Below are 22,356 nucleotides of genomic sequence, written 5' to 3'. Positions count from 1 at the left end.
CTTCTATTTCTTTCCAATTGAACCTCTTGCCACCAGATTTTGGCATGGCCTTTTAGTTTGGCCTTTGCAAACTTAACCCTATCTGGGTCCCTGATATCCTCATACTCAAAGTATTCTTCCAGTTCATTGATCCAATCGATCAACTCATCTGGTTTCAGATTTCCTGAAAATACACCTACTTCAATTGTGGGTCTTTTCCTAAACTTAGTAATGGCCCTAAAAAGCCTTTCCTCTACATGATTTAGAACTTCTCCATCAAATTCCTCTTATGGTCCCATTACTTCTTCTTCATTGTCATCCTCACTGTTGTCACCAGCGGCAACATTTTCTCCTCTACGGAACTCCTCTTGCAATGCCTGCACCTGCCTTTAGAGGGCTCTAACATCCTCAGGGTTAATAGCTTTGGCCCTTCCACCATGCTCTCTTCGTGGAGGCATCTTCTAACTCGGACCCACAACCACACAGTCCTAGTGCAAATTGGATCACAGTCGGCGCTCTGTCTACACACTCAGGAAAACCCGCTCTGATACCACTTGATGGGGACACAAACCAAGAACAGAATGGAACCAACAGAAAAGGGAAAATTATATTAACTGAGAAAATAAGCTAGTACAAATAGTGCAGAGAAAATAAACTTCAAAACGTGCCCTAAGGGCTTACAATAGCATAAATCTGGAGATAATTTCTCCTCTCAGTACCTCCTCTCAAACTCCACTCCGAACTGCCTTTTACAATGCCAGAAATCTCCTTAAATAGACCTCGGAGGGTTAAGGACTAGGAATACATTCTAGAAAGTGCTAGTAGGCATCCACCGACCAAATAGAAGGCTCCAGAAGGTGCGTTAGAAGTCGGTGCAAATCTAGAGGAATCCAAAAATGATAACCGAACTTTCAGGAGGCATAACTTTTGAACCGTAGCTCCGATTGACGAACCGTTTACATTTTCATAAAGCTCTCGAAGCACTCTATAGCCCTATGGACAAGCTTTTCTCATCCCCCATTTTTTGACCCTTTTCGAGGTCATTTAATGCCCCTAACCTGACTTTGAAGCATTCTTAGGAGGTCTCCAAAACTCGAAAAACTACAATAACTTTCAAACCGTGGGGCCTATTGACCTGATTCTTTTTCTGGAATGCTCTAAATCATGATTAAATTCATCTGGCCAATTCACACCTTCTAGTTTACCAAAATGATGGCCCAATTACATGCTCCTATTTTTTTGGGATTTTCAAACGCATTGATAGTGGAACCGTGAGAGTTGGAACCTTTATTTGACCCAAATGGGTATCCAAAAATGAAAAGACATGAAACAGAAACTAAGTCTAAGTACAATTTTTTTTTGGGTGACACAGGATTGCCCTTATACCTCTGGATGCTCCTGCATCAGAATCCCCAAAAGAGATGTCCTAGCCCCTAGCAAATAACCACATAACGAAAGAATAATGATAACACAAAGATTTAGATCCAAATAATGCCAACTCTTATAATATAATCATAAGAATTACGTCCAACATGCCTGGTTGTAAGGCCTTCTGGGTTACGACCAAATCCATAATCAATAAGATTAGTAAATCTGCAAGATCTCGCAAGATCCAAACCCTAGCTAGCCCAGATCCACAATCTAGTAGAAACCCCACGAAGAATCTAAACTTGTGCTCACAAACCACCAAGCAACCTTCTTGTTTCCCAAGCCACAACTACTAGCTCTGTTCAACTTCTCTCTTCTCAACTACTCCTCTCTAGCTGACTTCCTACATGTTGGATGATGAATAATGACAAGACAAGGCCCTCTATTTATACCAAACCAAGCCACAAGTCAGCCTAGCAAGTTACATTAAATAAACCCTCAAGACACAAGTTACATTAAATAATGCCACCTATTAAATTCCTTTTTCCCTCTTTTCTCCATTTTTTTTTTTTTTAATTCTTCTAATTTTTGTCACTTAATCTCTCCTCCACAGTTTTTTTTCCCATATTTTTTTAAAAATTATGTCCCCTTTATTTTTTGATGTGAAATGCTCCTACACCAACATGTCAACAATTTCTTTATTTTTACATCAAATATAATTAGTAAAATTAAAATTGCATGCTATTTTAACTCTAAAATGTATGAACCCTACTTAAATTTAGGAGCTAAGTTTTTCAAGCTAGAATTCATGGGACCGCTCACCATTAAATATTCCTAAAATATCTTAGCAGTCACCCACTTTATTTTGGATGAAGCCTCCCTCCATGGGACCCAGCCTTATACATTGAATAAATGAATTGAATAATTTAATTTACCTTGGTGTTTTATAATTGTGTATTTTCTCTATAATATTGTGGGTCATCATTCATTCAACATTTGGGGAAAACGTATAAGTTGTTGATGATATATTTCTAGCCGTGAATTTTGGTAAAAACATACTTAATTTTTTTATAAGATATGTTGCCCAAGGACTTTTCCACTCTTTGAGAATTGATTTGACACTCTACTAGGTCACATAATTGGGAGCTTTAGTTATGATGCATAATGTAAGATTTATTTTTGTGTCATGTTGTCGTGTAGTCATCTTCAGGTAAAATGTAGCCTCTATGAAGGAAATAGATTTTATTATTGGTGTCCAATACATGTATTGAACTGGTTAAAAAAAATCATTCCTATAGTTCTGGCATTTGCAAACCAAGAATCATAACCACTTTAAAATGATTTGAAGTAATATAAAACCATAGCCTTTGAATAGAGTTTTAAGAGATACCAAATCCCACATTGTCTCTACATCTAAATAAGTTATTGTCATCTAGTGTTTTGGACCTTAGAATAATGAAGCTCATGTTTTAAATCTAGAGCCTTTAGTGTAGACTCTCTTGAAAAATATTGCAAATATATTTTTCTTCTTATTGGTGAATAAATTATTTGACCTTCAACTTTAAAATTTTCCATCTGGAGAATTGTAGGTGTAAGTTGGAATTGTCATATATTGTGTTGTGCCTTGATAGTCAAAATAAAATAAATGACCATACTCCCTCCCACTTTTATAAAAAAATGGGTGAACATTTTAAAATTATTAAGGAAATTGTATTACATGTATTGATAGGAACAATAATTTGGGACAAATACATTTATAACACCATTATTTTCTTTCATATATGAATTACAAATTCTAAAATGATGTGTTGAGTGGGAATTGAAATGATAGAATTGGAGATTGTGTTTACATTTTTCTTTGAAAAGTAATTAGACAATTCTCCACTATTTATGATTAAGGTTAAAATATGATTTCAGCATCATAGGGATCAATTTTGTTTTTATCTTATAGAATTGTCATAATATTATCAAGGAACAAAGTATTGTAAGGTAAACTCTCTTCGGTCGATATCTAAAATTCAATTATACTAAGGATTGTTAGAATTCTATTTGGGAACATTACTCAAAAACTTAAAAGACGATATACACTCAAGTTGTTACTTAGAATGTGAATTTAAAATTATAGCAGCTATAAATTAAGGCAGGTATTATTCTTATCCTACCGTTAAATGTTTTATAGTTGCATTTCCTTGTTTGAACTTTTCATATAGATGCATGTGCAAATTTAACAGTTGTTACTTTTCTTATGGAGTCATCTACTAGAATCAATCATTAGGTTGTGGACTATTAAATTAAGTCCATGTATTTCTAAATTATACATAGATCTTGAATATTGAGTATCAAACCTTTGTTTTCATGTTAGCCTTATTAATTCAAAACCTTAGAATTTTGGTGCATAGCTTAGTTAAAAATTAAATTGTGGCATACATAAAAAAATTCCTTTATTGTTTGTAAATTGTGTGTCATTGTTCTTACAATTTTACTTGTTGTTGGGTGTTGAATGTGGATTCTACAGTGAAGGGTAGTACATGAAAAGATAAATATTCCTTTTCACTCTACCTGTCAATTCTATGTACATTTCATACTAGAAAATAAATTGCTTGGCCAATCTTATTCGAGGAATGCATATGTTTAAAAATGTATTGGTTTTGTTCTTTCCACCCTACCACATCCATGTGTATGTTTTCCACTAGGCATGTGCATGTAGAATTAGGCACTTGGTTGCACCAAATCCATTTGATCCAATTGTCTTGAGTTGTTAGGTTCCTCGAGCAAGGTCGGGGAGTTCTTCATATCAAGGACCCCAAGGGAGCTAACCACTCCATGGTTGGGTACTAAAAGCATTTGGGCCACACTACCATCTCGTGATAGCAGATGGAATTTGATCCAAGGACTCTAGTGATAAGGCTTCATGCAATTGGGAAGAGGTTTGATGGCATGTTTATTTATGCATTTGATGTTGGTTTATGGTTTTATTCTTTTATGCAGTTCTCATGGTCTATGTTCAATGTACAGGTTGGCATTTCCTATGATGGTACTTGATGATTTATATTCATGTCATGTCATGTAATGTCATGACATTTAAATTTGGCGAATTGGTCAAATGTTTTATGTACTTGGATCAATCTTCTAACTCATGATGTACTCACCCATGTTTCGACAGTTGACTGACATTCCTTATGAAATTTTTAGCATGTGATACAAATTATTTATATTTATACTATTCGATATGAAATTGAACTAAATACTCTTATTGTCAATATAAAGGATGAATGAATTTTTTAGACTCTCATTGTTTTGTTCAGATAACTTTTCAAATAGTTCTCAGCATTGTATGAAATTTTTCTTAAGTGGCTTTGTTAAGGGAAAATGGTCTTTACATGTGGTATCAGAGCCAATTTAACACTAGGGCCTATCTTCTAACTGTAGCTAAGTTGTATAGTTTGATTTGGTGTGGGAGTAATTTGACACCATGTATTCCCATAGAGGTAACAAGATTAGAGGAAATAGTGGTCCACAAGATGAACCTGAGAACCATAGATTGGATAAGATTATAACTCTCCTTACTTAGCAAGGTCAATATATGGATGATTTTGAGAATACAATGAAGGGTAAGTGTGTTGAGGAGGAAGCAAGGAAAAGAGATAAGGATCAGTGTATGGAGGCTTTGCTTGGAATTGAGGAAGAACATAAGAAGAGGGAAGAGGATCAATTACTAGAGGCCCAGAGGAAGCTTGAGGAAGATAGGAGGAATGAAGAACAACAAAAGGAGCAAGTTGATTGTAGGATGGTTAGGTTAGTACATGATAGGGTTCAGATTGTAAAAGATCTAAATCAGGACCTCAAGAATGTCACTCCTCCTACCTTCAATGGTAACACTTTGAATGAATATACAAAGGATTGCATAGATACTATGGAGAAGTATTTCTTTTTCCCAAACTTCATAGGAAAATCTATAGTATGGGCTACTTTTTAGTTGGTTGCAGAAGAAACAACTTAGTGGGAGAATGTGATGGTTGAGAAGAAGATTTAGCATGGTGAGATCTCATGGGAGGATTTCCTACAACTTTTCCATAAGAGGTGATTAAAATAGTTTTTTATGATAAGAAGGTAGTTGAGTTCTACAAAATGATACAGAGAGTGATGATAGGTACTCAATATCGCGAGCAGTTATGTCACTTGGTCAAATATGTACCTCAATATCAGAATGATAGGATTTTTAGGACCCATAAGTTTTTTATGGAATTGTGTCCAGAGATCTAGAATGAGGTAGAGTTGCACAAGCTAGATACTATAGATAATGCACTTGGGAAGGCTCTTAAATAAGAATCGAGGCTAAAGGATGCAACACTAGTGAAGGCATACAACAATCAATTTTTAAGAAGAAATATTAGGATAGAAAATTAAGGGATGGTCAGTAAAAATTTGGGAATATGAAGGGAAAAGGTCAAGAGGAATCATGAAAGAACAATAATAGGAACTACCTAGGAAAAAATAGGAATAGAGGTGGAAACAACAACAGGAACAACAGTAGCAATTATAATAGAAACTAGAACATGAAGGATAAGCCAGCAGGTTAATATGGACAACATGATGGATGTTTTATATGTGGGGGTAATCATTATGTTGTTAGATGCCCCCAATAATCTACATCCAAGGATGGACCAAAAATACAATATCACATTCATGTAGTTGTAGAACACGGACAGGCAGAATCTCAAGCATCTCCTATACAACTAACTGGTAAGATTTATGGTTATTAAGTTTCTATCTTAATTGATACTGGTGCTATAGAGTCTTTTTTAATCCTAGAGTAGTCTCTATACTCTAGTTAAAGCAGGTCACAAGGATAACCCTTGGATAGTTGGGTATGTAACTTTGGCAAAGCAAAGAGTAGAGAAGTGTCTTTCATGTAATGAGTTGGAACTTCCTAACTTCCTCATGCAAGTCAATTTGTATGGAGCCCCTCTTGGGTCATATGATGTTATTCTAGGCAATAACTAGAACACTGAACATAAGGAAATTGTAAACTACAAGGATAATGCAGTTGAGTTTTTGGATGATGTTGGTTATCATGTAGTGGTGAATAGGGTTAAGAGACCTATAGCATTAAGGCATATACCATCTATGCAACTTAAAAAATCTAAAAGGAAAGGTTGTCAACTTTATGTTGCACATGTGAAGGATGTTGAAGATCCTATACCTTCCTTAGAGGATTATCCTATTTTGTAAGAGTATTCGGATGTCTTTCCTAAGGACTTGCATGAACTATCTCCTAAAAGAGAATTTGATTTTTCAATAGATAGTAAGCCAAGTGTTGAGCCTCAATCAAAGGTACCCTATAGGATGACCACAACTAAAATGTATGAGCCTAAGGTACAACTGCAAGAGTTATTGGACAAAGGAATTATACGTCCAAGTGTATCACCATGGGGAGCGTCCATGATTTTTGTTAAGAAGAAGGATGGTACCTTGCAACTATGTATTGACTACAGGATTTTGAACAAGGTAACCATCAAAAATAGATACTCAATTCCATGAAGAGATGAGTTATTTGATCAAATGAAGGGAGCTACAATATTTTCTAAGATTGATCTTCTATCTAGATATCATCAACTCTAGATCAAGGATGAGGACATAGCCAAAATAGCTTCCGAGACTTAGTATAAGCATTATGAATTTTTTGTCCTACCTTTTGATCTCATGAATGCACCTATGACATTCATGAACTTGATGAAAATTGTGTTTAGAGACTATTTGGATAAGTTTTTAGATATTTTCATAGATGAAATTTTGATTTACTCAAAGAACATGGAAGAGCATGAGAAAAACTTGTGCATCATTTTGCAATCTCTTCATGATAGGAATTTGTATGCAAAGTTATCCAAATGCACTTTCTATAATAAAAAAAAATGGACTCATTATCTCTAGCACATCATTATTTTGGATGGAGTCTCGGTTGATCCTGCCAAGATCAAGGCTATTCTTGAATGGCCAGTTTCATAGAATGTGAGTGAGGTGCAAAGCTTCATGGGTTTGGAAGGTTACTATGAGAAATTTTGGGAGGGATTATCTATGATAGAAGCACGTATTATGACTCTATAGAGAAAGGGGAAGAGATATGAGTGGACTGAAGAGTGTGACCGACCCTTCTAGTTGTTGAAACAAAAGGTCACATCTGCTCCTATTTTATTTATTCCAAATCCAAATGGGTAGTTCATTGTGATTATCGATTCTTTTGGTGATAGCTCAAGTGGCGTCTTGATGTAGGATGGTAAAGTGATAGCTTATGGTTCATGTAAGTTTAAACAACATGAGGTTAATTATGTGCCCCATGACCTTGTGTTGGTTGATTGTTCATGTCTTGTAGATGTGGTGGCATTATTTGGTTGGGGATACTTTTGAGTTGAAAATCAGTCACATGGGGCTTAGGTATATCTTCACAAATGCTAATTTGAATGCTAGACAGAGACATTGGCTTCAGTTCCTTAGCAAGTATGATTTTGGTATTGAGTATATCAAAGAGAAATACAATAGGGCAGTTGATACTCTTAGCAAGAGAAGACATATTACTACTATATCTACCATAAGGAAACACCTTCGAGAGAAGGTGTTGCAAAATCTCACACATGATGACCATTATGAGATGGTTAAGTCAGCATTGCACACTGATCTATCTAACCACCATTTTGATGGATATAGTTTTGATATTGATGGTCTTTTGAGATAGCAACGTTGCATGTACATTCTTGACCATATCAAGTTGGGGAAATTAGTGATGGAGGAGATGCATTGTACTCCTTATTAAGTTTATCCTAGAGTGACCAAGATGATTTATGATATGAGGCAACTTTATTTTTGGCTAGGGTTGGAGTGTGATGTGTCATCTTTCATAGCCCAATGGTTAGAATGCCTCTGAGTCAAGATTGAGCATGTTCATCTAGTGGGACTACTTTATCCTCATGATATATCAAAATATACATGGAAATGTTGGAATTATTTAGAATAAATGAGAGGGGGGGTGAATCAATTATCCAAGGTCTAGATGTACAATTAAAAATTTTCACAACTTAGTGAACCCATGTCCATAAAAACATTTTCATCATGCATGCATCCATTAGATTATGCAATCACTTAAACTTGTACATTATTGTCAAATCAATTTGCAGAAATGTAAACATGAAACATAATAGATTCAATAACACATTTGACACAATGATTTAATGTGGAAACCAAACTTAGAAAAAACTACCAATAACATGCTACTCATTCTCACTCTTCTGAAGTGATGCCCTGTGAAAGGCCACTCCTATTAAAGGTTAAATACACACTGTTAAGTGTGACCCAATTAAAGGATTTCAATCACCATGTTAGGAGTGAGCCTTGTTAGAGGACTTTAGATCATTCACTTGGAATGTCACCCAGTTAAAGGATTTACAAATGACTATTAAGTCAACCTTAATCCAAAGGATTTACCCTAGACTGATACATTGATTAGAAAGTAATAGTAAGGTTTGATCTGATAATAACTTACAATGCACTTGTAGATTAAAAATCTTTGTTTCAATCCTCCATTCTACTTGGCTTTCACACACTTCAGCTCTAATACCTTGATCACCCTTCAAGCATCCATACCCTTAAGCCTTCTTACTTTGCTTGACAATACAGTCTCTTCTCTTAGGTAACTGAATGAAGCAATACCCTAGTCTCCTTGTCTTCCTTAGGTTCTCACACATACAACCCTTGCTTCTAACCAAAGATCTCTATAAATAGAGAATTAAGATATTTTTTTCATTCATCATCCATTTTAGGGTTAGGTCATATTAGGTAATATTCAATGAATCTACCCCTTATTTCATTTCATTCCATTCTAGAAACTTCTACTTCAATCCTCTTGAATTCACCTCAAAATGATTCATCATGAATTATATGTCACTGGCTCATCAACCTTATTTTCCACATGGTTCACACAATCCAAGAAATCAAATTTGTTGGCTCAGATTCATCAAATTCTCGATCTTTCTCATAATGTTGACACTCCGCATTAACTAGCTTCTAATGCTCAACACATACTGTGTTTCTCAGCATCCACTGTCAAATCACTTGGTATGAACTAAATTTTACTAGTGCTCAACATCAACTAAACTTTACTCAGCTTATACTATTTTACTCAGCTTACACTGAAATTGACTTTGTTCGGCTCCAACTAATTTTATGCTTGGCTTGCACTAACTTGTCTCAGCACCTACTATGCAAATTGTCAAGCTTGGTAGAAAAACTTTATTTAACTTGTTCTTCTAAACTTAATTAGTGTAGCCAACTTGTGCAACCTTAAGTAGATTAGTAATGCACCATAATATCATTGTATTAACTAATTCTTGTACTCCTTTTCCATATCATAACTCAACATTTCCTCTAGGTTCTATTGTTACCTCATTTGATCAAATCCTCTTCATCAATCAAATAAATGATAGTACTTAAATCATATAAGTAATTATCTTACCATCAAGTAGCAGGTTTGACATCAGTGAAAAAATAATGATTAAAACACATTTATCATACTTGTATCAGTCTACTTTCAACAATCTCCCTCTTTGGCATTGAGGGCAAACCAAACTGACCAAGCTTGATTAGTATAACCAACAAAATACCAAAAAAAAAAAAAAAATTCCTTGTATTGAAATCTCTCCCTTTATCAGCAACTTTCATCTTCTGAATAAGTTACCAAATTTTGTTCTGATCAAAGATAATCAACTCATCCTTATGACTCCCTCTTGATCACTTCTTATATCTCCCACAAAATTATCTCCCTCTTACTAGGTAGATGTAATCAACAAGTACACTTTCTCCCTCAATAGTAAGGATTAGGCAGATCAGAATTTCTCCTTCATCTCCCTCAGCTTTCATGAAACTTAGTACATTTTATCCCTATTTGACAATAATGCCAAAGACATGTCATCTTCATATGCAGATATGAACATTTTCAGTTTCTCCCTCAATCACCTAGCTTGTGACTGTTTGTAGTTCTAGCTCTTTGATTACTTTAGGAAACTCCAAAGTAAAATCCATTGCATCAATGTGTAACATATTTCAATCAAGCTTGTTTGATGTAGAGCACTCCTCATGCTTCTTAGATAGCCTTTGATAGGGGTATCACCCCTAGTTTACCTCTTAGATACTCATGAGCATCCTAGGTAATGCTTTTGTAAAGATATCAGCAATTTTCTCTTTGGTGTTGAAATATTCCATCTTCACATCTTTATTTTGAACTAATTCTCTCAAGAAATGATACTTGATTGCAATGTGCTTAATCTTTGCATGCATCACAGGATTCTTTGATATATTTATAGCACTTGTATTATCACAATAAAGTATCACCAGTTTAGTGTTTTTTTCCTTTATACCTTTGAGTGGTTGTTTGATCCATACAATGTTTGTACAATTTACTATAGCAACAACATATCCAGCTTCAATAGTAGATTGAGAAATGCAGTTTTATTTCTTGCTAGTCCATGTAACCAATCATTTGCCTAAGAAAAATGCTCCTCCACTGGTGCTCTTTCTGTCATCAATATTTCCAGTCCAATCAACATCAGTATAGGTTCTCAATTCAAATTTCTCATTTTTCTTATAGTATAGACCATAGTCCTATGTTCCTTTCAAATATCTCATTATTCTCTTAATAGTCATCAAATGATTCTCCTTAGAATCAGCAGAGAATCTTGCAACTATCCCTACAGATAATGCAATATTAGGTCTACTATGTACTACATATTGCAATTTGTTAATCATAAGCATGTATAATGTTTGATTCACCTCAGCTAAATCATCATTCTTTGATAATTTATGTCATGTCACCATAGGTGTACTTACTGGCTTGGAATCGTCCAATGCAAAAGTTTTTAATATCTCCTTAACATACTTTGACTGAGTGATATATATACCATATTTTATTTGATGTACTTACAAACCCACAAAGAACTTGATCTCCCCAAACATAGACATCTCAAACTCTTGCTTCATTTCATTTGAAAAAGCCTTACATAAAGTATCTTGACCTCCAAATATGATATCATCAACAAAAATTTCAGATAACAAAATACCTTTGTCTTTCTCTATCTTCAAGTACTGATTGTTGTTATCGTCAGTCCTCTTAGATCCAATCTTCAGAAGATAATTATGAAGCCTCTCATACCATGCTCTTGGTGCTTGCTTCAAGCTATATAAAGCTTTGTGTAGTCTACATACCATGCTTTTGTTGTTAGCATCAACAAATCCTTCTGGTTGTTCTATATAAACCTCTTCCTCCAATATACCATTCAGAAATGCAGATTTAATATCTATTTGATAAACATTAAAACCTTTGTATGCAAAGTAAGCAAGTAGAGTTCTTACTCCTTCCAATCTTACAACAGGGGCAAATGTTTCTCCATATTCAATCCCTTCTTCCTATGCATATCCTTTACAAACTAATATTTCCTTGTTCCTTATGACTTCACCATTTTCATCTAACTTGTTTATGTATACTCGCTTGGTGCCAATCACATTTTGTTCTTCTAGTCTAGGAACTAGAGTCCATGTTTTATTTTTCTCAATTTGTTCAATCTCTTCTTCCATGGCTTTTCTCCAATCCACATCTTCTAAGACATCTTTCATTGTTTTGGGTTCTTGAATACTTAGCAAACATGTATCATTTCTCAACTTGTTCCTTGGCATTGGTCTAGCATCTTTATCTCCAATAATTTGTGCAGCAGGATTATGTCTCTTGACATACTTAGACAATCTTGATTTTGTTTCATTTTCTTCATTTGGTCTCTCAACTTCTAAATCACTATGTGCATCTATGTCATGTAGTTTAGCATCACTTTCATGTACACTAATCTTAGAATCAGAATGTGCCTAAACTTCATTATGTAACTTGGCACCTGAATGTAGCTCAGTTCCTAAGTGCAACTTGACATTCATAGAATGTGACTTGGCAGTCATTGAAACTTGTTGTTGGTTTGCAACTTGATTTTCAACATCTTCTTTAGCAGGCATACCTTCATAAAAGTATACAAATGATTTGTATTCTTTTGATTCCTTCATAGGTTTAGTCTCATATACTTTTGTATATTCATCAAATTTCACATTTGCACTTTCCACAACTTTGTTAGTGTTAGTATTTAAGTACTTATAAGCTTTACTTCTTGTGGAATAATCAAGGAATATACCTTCTTCACTTTTTGCATCTACTTTACCATTCTTGAAATCTTTGAGAATATAGCATTTGCTTCTAAATACGTTAAAATATTTTACATTGGGTAAGTATCCATACCATAGTTCAAAAGGTGTTGAATGAGTACCTTTCTTGACTTGCACATGGTTCAAGGCACAGACAATTGTACTTACAGCTTCTCTCCAGTATTTCAAAGCAACATTCTTCTCCATCATGAGTGTCCTAGCACAGTCCATTTCAGACTTGTTCCTCCTTTCACCAATTCCAATTTGTGGAGGGGTTCTGGGAGTAGATGTTTTTCTTTTGATTCCTCTGTCATTACCAAACATCTCAAATTCATTTGATGTAAATTCTCCTCCTCTGTGACATCTCAAACATTTTAGAATTTTACCCATTTCTTTCTCAAATCTTGCTAAGTACCACTTAAACATTTGGAAAGCATCAAATTTATGTTTCAAAAATATAACTGTCATTATTTTAGAATAATCATCAACAAATCGCATAATGTACTTATCTCCTTTTTAGCTATGCACTTCAATTGGTCCACACAAGTTAGTATGAACAATCTCAAGTATTCCTTTAGAAGTAGGAGTCTTATTCTTAAAACTTGACTTTGTCATTTTGCCTAACTAACATTGTTTGCAAATTATATTGTCACGCTTCTTCAACTTAGTCAAACCTCTAACTCTTCTCATGTTACTGATAGTAATCGAGTTATCAAAATTAACATGACATAACCTCTTGTGACATAGCCATACATCATCAAATTCTAAAATAAAATAAGTAGCATCCTCTATATCAAGGTAGAATAGATTACCTCTAGTTTGATCACCTTTTCCAATCAATTTTTCATTAGTATCATATATCTTAGCAATCTTGTTCTCAAACTCAACCTTACATCCTAAATTTTTTGGTTGTGACACACTCAACAAATTATAGTTAAGTCCTTCAACATAATAAGCATTGTCACATAAAATATTTTTTGTGAGTTTGATAGAACCTTTTCCTTTTTATTAGACATGGTGCATCATTACCAAACATTACACTATTTCCATCATAACAATTCAAGGTAATGAACTCACTTTTATCTCCAGTCATGTGATGTGAAAACCCACTGTCAATGATCCATTTATCATTCTTGTTCACACATGGCACTAGTGCAGTTGCCTCATCCTCATCAGATTCATCCTTCCTTGCAACATACACCACTTCATCATCATGATCACTCAAATTAATTTTTTGTTTCCTCTTTAGCAATGTAGCAAGAGTTCTAGGCTTTATTTTTGTAATCTTTGCTATCTTCATCTCTTCTACTTTAATTTTGTACTTGTCACCACCTCTGTAGTTCTTCTTCTCTGGACATCTAGCAGCAATATCACCAACCTCATTACAATTGAAACATATGATAGGTAACTTGCCTTTACCTCTATTAAATCTCCTAGAACAATATTGAACAACATTCTCACTTTCTTACATTCTCATATCACCAAACTTACCTCTAAGACTTTTAGCTTTGGATCTTAGAACATTTTTGTCAGCTCTATAGATAGTGTGTAGAGCATCCCACATTTTCTTTGCACTGTCACAACTGTTGATATCATCAAACTTCTCATAGCTTAGAGCAGAGGCAATCTCCAACATTGCCTAGTTGTGTTCTTTCTTCTTTTTCAGATCTTTAGCAGTTAAGACTCCATTAGGATCAACATGCTCAATAATAATGGTAAATTGTGCATGATCTCCAAGTCCTCCTAGGTGTAGCTTCATTAGAATTTTCCATGCAAGAAAGTTATCTCTATTGAGCTTCGGTACCTCTCTTTTTGGCATCTTGATCTTGTTGCTTCTAGTACCTTCAAACTAGTTCTCCTAAGCAGATGGCTCTTATACCAATTGTTGGAATTCTTTAGAATAACTGAGAGGGGGGTGAATTTTTTATCCAAGGTCTAGATGTACAATTAAAACTTTTCACAACTTAGTAAACAAATATCCCTAAAAACATTTTCATCATGCATGCATCCATTAGATTATGCAATCACTTAAACTTGTAGGTTACTGTCAAATCAATTTGTAGAAATGTAAGCATGAAATATAATAGATTCAATAACACATTTGACACAATGATTTAATGTGCAAACCCAACTTGAGAAAAATCACTAGTAACATGATACTCATTCTCACTCTTTTGAAGTGATGCTCTGTGAAAGGTCACCCTTGTTAAAGGTTACAATACACACTATTAAATGTGGCCCAGTTAAAAGATTTCAATCACCCTATTAGGAGAGAGCCTTGTTAGAGGACTTTAGATCATTCACTTGGAATGTCACTCGGTTAAAAGATTTACAAATGACTATTAGGTCAACCTTAATCCAAAAAATTTACCATAGACTGATACAATGATTAGAAAGTAATAGTAAGGATTGATCTGATAAAAACTTACAACACACTTGCAAATTATAGATCTTTCTTTTAGTCCTCTATTATGCTTGGCTTTTACACACTTCAACTCTGATAGCTTGTTCACCCTTCAAGCATTCATACCCTTAAGCCTTATTGCTTTGCTTTCCAATGCAATCTCCTCTCTTAGGTCATTAAATGAAGTAATACCTTAAAATCATTGTCTTCCTTAGGTTCTCGCACATGACAACCCTTTCTTCTAACCAGCCATCTAGAGAATTAAGATATTTTTCCATTCATCCTCCATCGTCTATTTTAGGGTTAGGTTAGATTAGGTAGGATTCAATGAATCTACAACTTATTCGATTTCATTCCCTTCTAGAAACTTCTCCTTCAATCCTCTTGAATTTGCCTCAAAAAAGTTCATCATGAATTTTGTGACACCATCTCATCAACCTTATCTTCCACACATCTCACACAATCAAGAAATCAAACTTGTCGACTCAGATTCATCAAATTCTCGATCTTTCTCATAATGTTAACACTCGGTATTAACTGGCTTTTAATGCTTAGCACATACTATGTTGCTCGGTATCCACTGTCAAATCACTCAGCACAAACTAAAGTTTACTAGTGCTTGGCATCAACTAAACTTTACTTGGCTTACACTATTTTTCTCAGCTTGCACTGATATTGACTTTTCTCAACTCCAACTAATTTTTTGTTTGTCTTGCACTAACTTTGTTCGACACCTAATGTGCAAATTATCAAGCTTGCTAGAAAAAATTTGTTTAACTTGTTCTTCTAAACTTAATCAGTGTAACAAACCTTTGCAACCTTAAGTAGATTATTAATGCACTATAATATTATTGTCTTAACTAATTCTTATACTCCTTTTCCATATCATAACTCAGCATTTCCTCTAGGTGCTATTGTTACCTAATTTGATCAAATCCTCTTCATCAATCAAACAAACAATAGTACTTAAATCATATAAGAAATTGTCTTACTAGCAAGTAGCAGGTTTGACATCGGTGACAAAAAAATTATTAAAACACATTTATCATACTTGTACCAATCTATTTTCAAATCATCTCCATGGACTTCATTCATTGATTACCTATGACTAGGAAGAGACGTAATGTTATCTTAGTTTTGGTTAATAAGTTAACCAAGGTTGGGCACTTTGTACTTAGTAGTTTGCAAGATGGATCCTTAGCTAAGAAGTTTGTGCAAGAGGTCTTACAATTGCATAGAGTACCTGAGACTGTCATTTCTAACAAAGAAACAAGGATGACATCAAGGTTATGGAAGACCTTCAATTCTTCTTTTATAGGGACACAACTAAATTTCAGCACTACTCACCATCCTCAAAAAAATGGATAGATGGAGAGGGTGAATCAAGTTGTGGAAGATTTTTTGTATATATATTGCATGGATTAGCAATGGGAGGAGTACCTACCTTTAGTTGAGTTTTCATATAAAAATTCCTACCATGCATCACTCAAAGTGGAAGCATTTGAGGAACTTACGGACATGAATGTCTCATGCTGTTAGTTGGGAACGAATAGAGGATAGAATTGTGATTGGTCCTGAAATTCTTTTAGAGATGGAAGAATGAATGGTTTTGATATGTGGCTACCTGAAGAAATCAATTAACAGGTAGAAGAGTTATGCAAACAAGAACCACACCTTTAGATAGTTTTAGGTGGGGGATAAGGCATTTTTGCATGTGTGTCCACATAAGAGTTCTATCTCTTTCGACAAATCTTCCAAGCTTGTGTCAAGATATGTGGGACCATTTGATGTTTGGGAGGTCATTAACCCTATGGCTTATCGATTTTCTCTACTACCATCTCTGGCTCATATTCATAATGTCTTTCATGTTTCATTATTGAAGCCATATCATCCTAATGTGTCTCATATTCTTGATTGGCATGCTTTTCAAGTTTAGGATCCGGGGCTAGTGTTGGTGTGGCCTACTTGCCTCATGGATAAGTGCATTGTCAATGTATGTGACAGAGAATTCTTACAATATAAGGTCCAATGGGACCAATTCTCCATCAACAGTGCTACATGGGAAGATGTTGATAATATGCATTGATCCTTCCCACATCTTTATACATAGATTGTTGCACACTATTGTACTGATATGATGTATGGTGATCACTAATGCTTTTCTTATGTGACATCAGGTCAATGTCTCTTCCTAGTGGGGAGGGATGCAATGACTCAACTTATGACCATGTACATTTCAGGATATTTTTTATTTTTTGACTATGTTGACTCAAACTCTATGATTCTACTTGTGTCGAATTGCTATGGTTCTTTTGTTTAGACTTACTAGTCTAAGTGTATGACATTAGATTTAATGTTTGATTTATGACTTTGAACTTGTGTTTAATATGTTAATGGTCTTAAGGTTATGATTTTTTATGAGAATGGTGTTATTTAAATGTTCACTAAAATGATTTTATTTTCAAATTATTAACATAGCTTAATGATATCATGACTAGTGTATATAATGAAATGGTTATTCAATGTACATTATGATGATGATAATGTTAATATTTTGCATAAATGTTTGATGATATTAAGGTGAATATGGGATACTAATCAAATATTAACTCAATTTTGTATTGGCGAGTGTTTAAGTTTTGCAAGTATGAAGGAGGGAGTATGGTTGATTTAGAGGAGGCTAGCTCCTTGGTAGGGTTGGCATGGGATTAGTTGGTGCATACACACACATACGCACACACACACTTAGAAATTATGCTTGAATATATTGCTAAATGTATTTCTAACTTTGATATTCATTTGATTGATGTGGATTAATTAGATGGAATTTTTTGTGTAATTTACATTTACAAATACATTAAAATGTTTGATAGGTTTAATCTTTAATGTTTTATTTATTTGAATAAATAGCTAAACGTAAGCTACTTAAAATTAGGAGAGTCATCAAAAACTTCTTGTGTGTTTTTCTTGAAAATATATTAAGTTTGTTTTGTCTAAATGAAGTAGGATCAAACACTTTGGAGTTGGAATTTATTGAACATTAATGGGACTATTTTTGGTATCCAACTACAAGGAAAAATAGCTTTAAAAAATAGGATATAGAGCCTATGGGGAAGAAAAGAGGGATACCAATTTTAAATTGGAGTTTTTTGGGAAATCAAAAGAAAATAGTAAGAAAATTGGGGATTGGCATTGAAATGACTTGAAAGAAGAGGTGTCAAAAATCTTGTGGAGAAAAGAATTTAGGAAGTTTACACCAGCTAAAGGAGGTTGGTCGTCATTCTTCTAGAGAGTTTTACTATTTTTGGGAAGCACAAATTTTAACCAAGTTCCTTACTATAAATCTTTCATTGTCACTCTTATACATTGAATGAATGAATTGGGAAATTTCATTTCCCTTGGTGTTTTGTAATTGCATATTATCTCTATAACATTGTGGGTCATCATTCATTTTGCAATTTTTGAAAAATGTGTAACTTGTTGATGATATATTTATAGTTGTGATTTTGGTGGAAAACATAGTTAATTTTTTAAAGATATTTTGCCCAAGGACTTTTCCACTCTTTAAGAAATTAATTTTTTAAAGTTTTCTTGGATCACTGCAAGTGTAGTTGTATTGCCTTATTGGTATATACTTTCCAAATGGAAGTCATCTCTCTTATATTAGATAAAATATGGATAGACATGTCATGTGCTATTCATTAGTATTTAATATAATAGTTTGATTTAGCGTGCGCGCGCGCACACACACACACACACACACACACACACACACACACACACACACACACACACACACACACACACACACACATCTTTAATGAGTTTTATCTGACTAAAACTACACTAACATTAGCACTCCCTCTTAGCTAGGGAGGATAAACACTTGACCATATATTACCTCAATGTAATATAAGAATATCTTTGATCAGAAGATATTCAACATTTTAATATCACATCTAATATCATGAGTATTGTCGTCAAGAATATCAACAAACGGTATTCACCAAATACTCGAAGTAATGAGATTGGGAGTAATGGCCTTCTAAATGTCATCTCATATGACATTCATCAGTATTGTGAGTAATAGCCTCTTGAATGTCATTGCATATGATATTCACCAAGTACTCTGTGTAATGGCCTCATGATCATCAATTTGCATAACATTCACCATGTACTCAAAAATTTCATAAGGTATGTACATTCACATTCTCATAATGCTTACCATATGAGCATCCATAATGGAAATTATAATATATCATGATCTCCATAGATATCATAAGATATCAATCATAATAGAAAATTAAGCTATTGTAATGTTTTCACCTTTCAATAACTTATGTAAATACAAATGATAATCATTTGGAAGTCGTCACTTCCTCATGATGTACACAGGGATTAGGACCAAATAGTTAATAACTACATTCTTGAATCACAATCCTCCTAACTTCTAAAATTTATTGATTACTGGAGAATCCATTTCAATGTGGTATGCTCCCTCTAAATTAATAAAATTGAGATCTTGGATGATTAATTGAACTATATCCTATATATGTTCCCTCTCTTTCAAGGTCACTTCTAATGAAATGCCAGACTCCCTCTAAGTCTCAATCTCCCTCTTCCTGCACAAAAATTCTCGGAGGAAAAGATGAACCCAAATAGCCCTTATAATATTAAAATTTTCTTTTAATAATTATTTGTTATAATGATTGGCACTAATTCCATTTTGAATTCAATCTTAGGATTTTAGAAACTTAATTATATTCAATAATTATTTGATTATTATCTCATCACATTTGAAAACCAATCTCATTTTTTTATTTAGTTATATAACAAGAAATATGCTAATAATATTATTTCATATTTGTTGAATACTAATGTAGATCAATTTGTACAAGTTAGAATCTACGGGGGAAGAGATGTAGAGATAGAGAAAATTTTCTAAGAAGCGTAAGAATGGAGGTCGATATCAGGGATTTAGAGGCAAGAGGAGTGTTTTTCAGAAGGAATTAGTAAATTGGATGATGGAGACAGGGATCTAATTGACATTGAAGTTTTTGAAGCAATCAAGTTGGATATTGATCTTTGGAGGAAGATGGCAGTTATCGGTAGATATATTGGTGTGAGGTTTAACAGATTACAAATCAAAGAATGGGTCTCTAAGTATTGGTGTGAAGACAATGTTCTAAAATTCATTCCAAAAGGTTTCTTCATTGTTGTTTTTTGAGAAGAATTGATTAGAAATAAAATCTTGGAGCAACAAAATTGGTTCTTTGACTCTTCCCTTTTATATTTGCAGCCATGGCAAACGAATTTTGATCAAGTCCCATTAACAATATACAAGGAACTGATTTGGATCGAGTTGTAAATCTTCCTATTGAGTATTGAGGGGATGAGTGTTTGGAGCATATTGGGTGTTCAATGGGTACTCTATTGGAAGTGCATGAAGAGATTATCAATAAAAATTCATATCTTTATGCAAGGATTAAGATTGCAATAGTCAAGAGAATCCCGTTAGTTATCAATCTCAAATCATGGAACGAAATTTAGAAGCAGAAAGTAGAAATTGAACTGTCTATTTTCGATAATAAGAAAGAGGGCAATAATCTTCCTACGGGTAATCATTGGCCAAAGGAAACACTAGACAAGGTTTGGGTTCCCAAGAAAATGGATAACAAAACTATTTTTGTGAAATAGAAGATAGTATCTCTGAAGAAAAACAGTGATAAATTTAAGAAAGCCCTCTCGAAAAAAATGCCTAAAATGCTGGCAAATCCAACATTTTGTGGGAAAAAAAAATTTAATGTCGAGGGCATTTTTTTCATTCCATATAGGGAAATAAAATATTATATGTTGGTGATTTTTTTCTTTCCCTAGCAAAAATCATTTTAAATGTGGTGAATTAATGTTTTTTCTTGCTGATAGATAAATAAATGATGGTTATTTTTCCCCTTGCCAAAAATGAATTAATAATGTTAGAGACGAATTACTTGTGTTGTAAAAAAATGAATAGTAATGGTCTTGGCTAATCTTCAGTGGTAAACTAAAAAATTGTTTACTCTAAAAGCGAAATTTTCAAATGTATTGGCTAGTGACTGTACTGACTGTTGAGTAGTCACTTGAAGTTTCAACTTGTGTACTATCTTACGTCTATTATTAATAATGTCATAACATCGTTACGTCAATGTCACTATTACCAAGTCAGCTACTGTCACCTCTGTATTGTTAATAGTAAATACAATAGTTTTATTGATCATTGATTAATTAGAGATCAACGATAGAAGATGCATTTCGGGGACACTCACTTGAAAAGACCTAGAGTCGCATGAAATTTTCTAGAATGGATACAGGTGGAAAGGTTTGCACAAAAATCATTACTTAATGTCAGGCACTATCGACTATCTGACATTAATGCCAATACATTTCAGTGTTTCGCACACTTGAAAATTAATAGATTTATGAAAAAATAAAATATGAAAGATTGTGAACACCAAAGAATTTAATACAAGTGCCATTAAATAGCCTCTTCAAACCATCTTTCATTATCATTTCTCATATTCTTTAATCTAAATTTGGTTTGTAGTTGCACTTTGCAGAGTTTCTTGAATCTTAGTCATGGATACACCAATTCACCTGAAATGCACTACAATGGCTCTACAGAAGCCCTTTTTGGGCAGGATTCCTGACGATGTCCTTGCCATGGTTTGTAAGCCAAATGCCCAAAGTCCTTTTATCTGCCATGCTATATTTATGGTCCTCAACCATGAATTCTTGAGAAATGATAAGAGGTACTGTGTGTCCATGGATATTACCTCCTGCTTCCTTGCATCTCTTCTCAACCTTGGAGGTAGTCAAATAGACATTCTAATGCTTATGCATAATGTTTTTAAGGAAATGTTTTTAGAAGATGGTGTCAAAATTCTTGTATTTGTCGAGCAGGTATCAAGGTCAGGCATTGGCACCTCTTTTGTAGACATTGCAGGCAAGTGTTGGGAGGAAGGCATAGGGTGCATTATACATAAGCATCCTTTCCTGCTCGGCATGAACGAATGGCAATTGACTCGCCACCGAAAGTGGGCGCAGCTCAGAAGAGATTTTCTATAGAAGTGGTTGTTGTTGGATGATGTCAGTGAGACCAACTTCACATGGCTAGACGAGTTCAATGAAATCATCTTCTCCAACAGATTCCTCACGGAGGGACTTGAAGACCTTTTTTATTAAGCCTTCAAGCCCTCAACCCCTCAACCTATTGATGCTTCCAGCCTCCCTAGTTCCCTGTTCCTTGTTTCCTAAATATTGTTTCCTTAATCGTTGCCCTTTGGGCAAAAAAAATATTTTTAAGATATTTGTATTTTTCTTTGGATTGGGCCTTGCCCATTTTT

This window comes from Cupressus sempervirens, chromosome 3 (genome assembly GCF_028749045.1).
Source record: "Cupressus sempervirens isolate cs-2001-9-10 chromosome 3, ASM2874904v1, whole genome shotgun sequence".
Lineage (NCBI taxonomy): Eukaryota > Viridiplantae > Streptophyta > Pinopsida > Cupressales > Cupressaceae > Cupressus > Cupressus sempervirens.
This window is presented reverse-complemented; position numbering follows the sequence as displayed.